Here is a 6,826-nt window from a genome sequence, read left to right as displayed (position 1 = left end):
ATCGTGTGCAAATTAGGTGCTGCAAGGAATAGAGTCACTTAAATATTGTAAGTATTGAATAGGTCTTATATCTAAATAAAAGACCATAAGTCCATGAGAATAGGCCATTCAGCTCCTCAAGCCTGCTCCGCCGTTCAATAGGATCATGGCTGATACAACATTCCTCACGCCCACTCTCCTGCCCTTACCCGATAACCCTTGATTCCCCGGCTGATCAAGAATCTATCTCAGCCTTAAGTACACAAAAGGACATTGCCCCCCTCTTGCCCCCCGCCCCCATCACTCTCTATGGCAAGGAGTTACAAAGACTCATAACCCTCTGAAAGAAAAACTTCCTCCTCATTTCAGTCTTAAATTGCAACCCCTTTATTCTGAGACTATGCCCTCTGGTCCTAAACTCTCCCACAAGGAGAGACGCCCTCTCAGCATTGAACCTGTCACGCCTGGAAGAATCCTCTCTGTTTCAATAAGATCACCTCTCATTCTTCTAAACTCCAGTGAGTAGAGTCCCAACCTGTTTAAGCTTTGCTCAAAAGACAGTTCCTCCATCCCAGGGATATGAATTGCTAACACTTATTGTGAGGAATTAATGAAAAATAGTGATAACTGTGTGTGGTTGCTGCCAAATTTACTGTAAACTGTGCCCCGTGTTAAATCAATAATTGCCAATTTCCCTAGTTCCTGCTGATGACAGTTTTCTTTAGTGTGACTTCAAACAGACTTTTGGCCTCGTAACTATGAAAGCAGTTGTGAAAAGATAGCAATGAAATGTGCAGAAACTAAATCCGCTAAACTGCTCAAAATGTTCTTATTTAATTTTTTGCATCCAGGATTCTTCTTTACCACAAGCTCAGATATCCACGATTCAGAACAAGATTGATAGCAATAAAATCAGAAAAGACAATTAATTTATCATTACACAGCTGCGCATAACTTTAAAACTGTTTTTTTTTTATCTTTCAGTGGACTCACTTTTTTTTCCTCAAAGTTGTCAGCCTCCCTCAAAATTCTGAAATGGAATGAATATGTTTCACACAGCCATCACTGTCTCAGCTGAAGGGAGGTACTGACTCTATTGATGCCAGCCAAGACTCCCAAGATCTTGCCTGTACAGAGTGTGCAGCACACACTGATACAGAACCATACAATTCACTACATGTTTTTCTGCATTTTCTGCACCTGACTCTTACTTTGATTAGATTAAAATTTGCAACATGGGGCTTCTGAATGCACACTTTCATTGCAAAATCTTACTCATCTCATCTGTATGTCAAGGGATCGTGAATGCATTGTCCACACTTCTCCTCTCTTCAATTTTAACAGAAAGCAAAACGTTCAGAATGCAATTTCACACATTTGTCTCCAAAGATTTCTTCATATAGGTGCAATTGGTAAGATAAACGCACGTTGAGTATTTTCTCTGCTCGAGAAAGGTTTTGCCTTGTTTCCAGATCAATTGTTCCACCAGCTAACAGATTTATGAGCTATACAATTGCACTTAAACTTCTAGATGCCATACTTAGTGTATATACACTTGTGGTTGGTTGGCTCACCGAGCTGGTCCGTTGTTCCACAGATGTTTCATTACCCTGCTGGGTAACATCATCAGTGCAGCCTCCGATGAAGCGCCATTGTGTTTTCCTGCCTAGTATTTAAACTCTGGGGTCCGTTGATCTGGATTACCTCGTTTCTGATTTTCCTTCGCAATGCAGTGCATTTGGGGTCGAGCTCTATGTGTTTGTTGATGGTTTTCTTAGCGGAGAATCAGGCTACTAGGAACTCCTGTGCTTGTCTCTGCTTTGCCTGTCCCAGGATCCTGGTGTTGTCCCCGTCAAATTGGTGGTTTTCCTTATCCACATTGGGTAAGGCTGCACTGATGATGTTACCCAGCAGGGTAATGAAACGTCTGCGGAACAACAACAAACCAGCTCAGCAAGCCAACCAAACACAACATCCACAACCCAAGCTACAAATCTACTCTAAAACCTTAGGTATATACACTGCATGGAACTCTCAAAACGCATTCATATGATGCTGTCAGCGCATAATGCTGGCATTTTCAGACTGTAAGAATAATTCTGTAGTTGCTTCTCCCCAAGTTATTTCTAATCAAGCTGGAACATGAAAACCATAGAACCTTTTTGGGGTAAAATTTGACAGAAAGCTAATTGCCAGAAATCTGTTTTTTTCACATCAGAAAGATTGTTCCAGGAAGTAAAAGTGAGAAAAAGAGAATACGTGATTTTTATGTTGAGCCAGTAAAATCCAGAGATCACATAAATATTTATTTATCTAACTACAATGAGTAAAATAAGAGCTAATTATTTATTTTTGCAAAACTTTCAAGACAACTTGCAGCCAGAATTTTAGAACACTTCTAAGTGAAATTTTGACAGGAAAACTAATGAAAAGAGTTGGATCATGTTGCCATAAAAACTTAAGTATAAACATATTTTATTGAAGTGCTGGTCCTGGATTCAGATTGTAGCTACAGTTAGCAAGCTGCCAACAACTGCCACATGCCCTTGCTGGCCTCCAGCCTCTCTCTCTCCACCCCCCCCAAAAAAAACTACCATCCACAGTGAGCCCAGTGCTGGCTTCCCAGCCAGCTGACATTGGTGCACTGTCTGGGACATGAAAGGCTCCCCCAACAAACTGGTCATTTTCTGAAAACACAAGAACCAATTCCACATGGTGTTCCAGTTTTGGCACAAATGTTGTTGCTGCCACTCGATTCAGACGTGAGTCATTTTTTAAGTATTTATTTATTTACTTAAAAGTTGGAGCCTGATACAAAGAATCAGAGGGACATAAACAGGGCCTAACTTGGTTATTTAAATTCCTTCTCCTTGGTGTGTGTTTGAAACTAAAATCCAAGTGGTGTACTCAAGGCTTGTTGTGTCTGTTTAGCTGTTTTCTTGGGTGTTAAGGCATGTACCCATATGAATCTACACTTCACTGAAATCATACACTCCAGTGAGTAGTAATGGCTCACCTATTGCTGAAAATAAATTTCAGGCTGAGTCCACTATTAATGGGCTTGGAAGAAGCATACAGTCATGGAGTCACAGAATCATAGAGTCATACAGCACAGAAACAGATCCTTTGGCCAACATATCCATGCCACCTGGTTTCCCAAACTAAACTAGTCCATTTGGCCCATGTCCCTCTAAACCTATCCATGTACCAGTTCAAATGTCTTTTAAATGTTGTAATTGTACCCACCTCTACCACTTCCTCTGGTAGCTTGTTCCAGACAGCTTGCACCATCCTCTGTGTGTAAAAATTGCCTCTCAGATCCCTTTTAAATCTTTCCCCTCTCACCTTAAACCTATGCCATCTAGTTTTTAACTCCCCCACTCTAGGAAAAAGACTTTTGTTATTCACCTTAACTGTGCCCCTCATGATTTTATAAACCTCTATAAGGCCACCCCTCATGATCCTACTTACCAGGTGAAAACGCCTCAGCCTATCCAGCCTCTCCTTATAACTCAAACTCTCCAGTCTTGGTTACATCTTTGTAAATCCTTTTGCATCCTTTCCAGTTTAATAACATCCTTCCTATAGCAGGGCGACCAGAATTATACACAGTACTCCAAAAGTGGTGTCACTAATATCCTGTACAGCTGTACCATGATGTCCCAACTCCTGTACCCAATGCTCTGACTGATGAAGGCAAGTGTGCTCAATGCCTTCTTCATCACCCTGTCCACCTCTGGTACCACTTTCAATGAACGATGTATCTGCATCTCTACATCTCTCTGTTTGACAACACTCTCCAGGGCCCTACCATTAACTGTGTATGTCCTGTCCTGTTTGTCTCACCAAAATGCAAAGTGTATTTATCTAAATTAAATTCTATCTGCCATTCCTTAGCCCATCAGCCCAATTGATCAAGATCCTATTGTATTCTTAGATAATCTTCTTCACTGTCCACTATACCACTAATTTTGGTATCATCCGTGAACTTGCTAACCATGCCTCCTATATTCTTATCCAAATCGTTTATATACATGATGAGCAATAATGAGGACTGTGAAGTGGGTAAACATTCTGGCTAGGGTATCAAATATCTATCAGCGTACTTTAGGCCAGGTATACCTACAGACAAGTCCTAGGAAATTCAGACAATTGAAGAAACAATTATAGACAAGTTTATAGGAAATGTCCTACAATGTATCCAAGCTTTCAGTTGTGGCACCTGTCCTTTTAAGCTACTGTATAAATTTAAACTCTGTAACTTAGACCTTCTTAAGATTTGTTTGAACAGGCAAAATCACATGAAAATAGCAAAAAGATTATTGAAGATAAAAAAAAGCTTACAACCTTGACGTTTCTTGGCCCTGTTTTATTTCTTTTTATTAGTTCTTGTGAGGTTCTTGATAGTAACAAAACATCTGACCTAAAAAACAATATATGATCTGACCTCCGACCCAAGCAAACCTCCAGTTCGCCAACAATCTGCATTGTTGTCTTCTAATGAGCCCAATTTTTAAAAAAAAATCACTCATGGCTGGCCAACATTGATTGCCCAGGGCTGCTCAACCACCTATTTATGAACTAAGTTCAAATTCTCACCAATTGATCCTCCAGGTTTTAATGGCAGAAGCAACAATTCTTTGATATTGTGCTCAGGATCACATCAATGAATATCTCCAGTACTGCACTGGTAGAGCTAAACCAGGAATGCCTCTGACATAAAACATTCTTCCTATTTTCAGGCATTAAACTCACAGGTTTGCATGTCTTTATTAGAAAGCCTGTTAAAGTATGTTTCACCTATAATAAATGCTTCTGGATCACATTCCACTGCCATAATGAGCATTCATTTTCCCCCTTTTACATATTTCAGCTCTTATCAATCTGTGACAGAATGACAACAGAAGAAATACTGAAGATGTTGGAAACATTTAATAAAGGACCATAATACATATTTGAAACTCAGTAAATTAAATAAAAATGAAGAAAAAACATTCCTAACTACGGACACCGAAATCTAAAAGCAGCAAAATAAAAGGTAAAAAGCTTGCATGCATCCAATAACAAATGCCAAACTTCCAGTGTCTACAATATCTCCTTAGTTACATTTCTGATCACTCTTACAGACTCAATTTCTAGAACAGGGACATAATTTAAAAATAAGCGGGATGCCACTAAGGTCTGACATGAGAAATTTCAGAAATTCTCTCACTCAGAGGGTTGTGAAGATTTGGAATTCTTTACCATAGGGAGCTGGGGAAGCTCAATCTTCGAGTCTGTTTAAGGTAGAGATTGATAGATTTCTGAAACGCACTGAGTGTTCAATCAGCCCTGATCATAATGAATGGCAGGGGCAGTGTCAATGGGCTGAATGGTCACCTTCTGTTCCCATGTTTTAGTGCCTGTTTCCTTAGAGGTACAGCCCTGTGTTCATCCTTTTCTGTTTCCTGCAGCTGCAACGGGCTGTGGAGGAGGCTGCTCTCACTGCAGAGATTACTGAGCTGCAAGACTCTGCCCCTTCCCCTCAGAGAACCAACAAACTTCATGTGGACTCCCCTATCTCCTACGGAAGTCTCACAGACCCGAAGATGAAAATATCTGCCGTGAAATCCATGGCTTCTTCCCCCCAGAAATACACTGTATTCATAAACTTTGTAAAAGTATTGTGGAAAATATTCAACTTGAATGTTACAGTATTTGCAATAAAATTCAACTTGTTCCATTCAGCATAACTGCAATAGTCTTATTATTTACGATATACAATGTAGAGTACTTCCAATATAAAGTGTTAAATAAGGTTAAAGATGTACAGGTTAGGTGAACTAGTCATAGGAAATTACCTCATAGTGTTCAGGGACGTGCAGGCTAGGTGGGTTAGTCACAATAAATTGTGGCATTAAGGGTCTGGGTGGGATGCTTTTCAGAGGGTCATTGTAGGATAGCCTCTGTCTGCACTGTAGGGATTATATGATTCTACGACTCTACTTCACGTCTGTCTTAACACAGGAGAAGGTTAGGGTGGATTGCCCACAATGTCCAGGGATGTGCAGGCTAATCAAAGTCTTTGAGAGTCAGCTGATCCATTATAACCAGATAAACCTAGCTCCCTATCAGCTTGCAAACAATTTGATTGTTTGCTTTTTATGTTCAGTAGACTGTAGCGTATCTTCAATAAGTGTCCTCTTTTGGTAGAAATTTGTCTTCAATGCTATGGGATTTTGGAACCACATTGTGATTAAAAATGGAACTGTAGCATTACATTGGTTAGGATTTTGCATTTATAGAGTTATAGAGTCATACAGCATGGAAACAGACCCTTCGGTCCAACCAGTCCATGCCGACCAAAATCCCAAACTAAACTGGGGCCACCTGCCTGTTCCTGGCCCATATCACTCCAAATTTATGTTGCACCTTCTCGAGAAGGTTCAATATTAAATGCAATTTCAGATAATACCTTAATGTAGACAGGTCATTAATTAAGCTATTTAAAGACGCTCCTGGGAGTTGGTATGTGTATTGAAGCATGATCTTATCAGTGTCCTGTTTGTTCTTAGACTAAAATATGGAGCAAAACTGTTAGATTGTCAAATTAATTTGTTTCTCATTGATCAGTTGTCTGTGTAACATATAACCTGATTTTCTTCATATACAGTAGAGTGCAAACCTACTATTCATTTGATTTGTGGCTAATCCTGAATCATAGATTCTTTACAGTGCGGAAGCAGGCCATTCAGCCCATTGAGTCTACACCAACCCTCCGAAGAGCATCTCACCGAGACCCACCCACCCCCACCTCATCTCTGTAACCCTGCATTTACTGTGGCTGACACATCCTAGCCTGCACATC

The 6,826-nt window shown here is 40.2% G+C and overlaps 1 long non-coding RNA gene across 1 annotated transcript; it reads left to right on the top strand.

The window, feature by feature from the left end:
* Positions 1 to 2,594: 2,594 nt before the first annotated feature.
* LOC125482954 lies at positions 2,595 to 5,642 on the top strand. The gene is made up of 3 exons (XR_007261947.1): positions 2,595 to 2,741; positions 4,853 to 5,017; positions 5,433 to 5,642. It is a non-coding gene; the product is annotated as an uncharacterized LOC125482954 (long non-coding RNA).
* Positions 5,643 to 6,826: the final 1,184 nt, after the last annotated feature.

The sequence above is a fragment of the Rhincodon typus genome, chromosome 4, assembly GCF_021869965.1.
Source record: "Rhincodon typus isolate 14 chromosome 4, sRhiTyp1.1, whole genome shotgun sequence".
In the NCBI taxonomy this organism is placed as follows: Eukaryota; Metazoa; Chordata; class Chondrichthyes; order Orectolobiformes; family Rhincodontidae; genus Rhincodon; species Rhincodon typus.
This window is presented reverse-complemented; position numbering and strand designations above follow the sequence as displayed.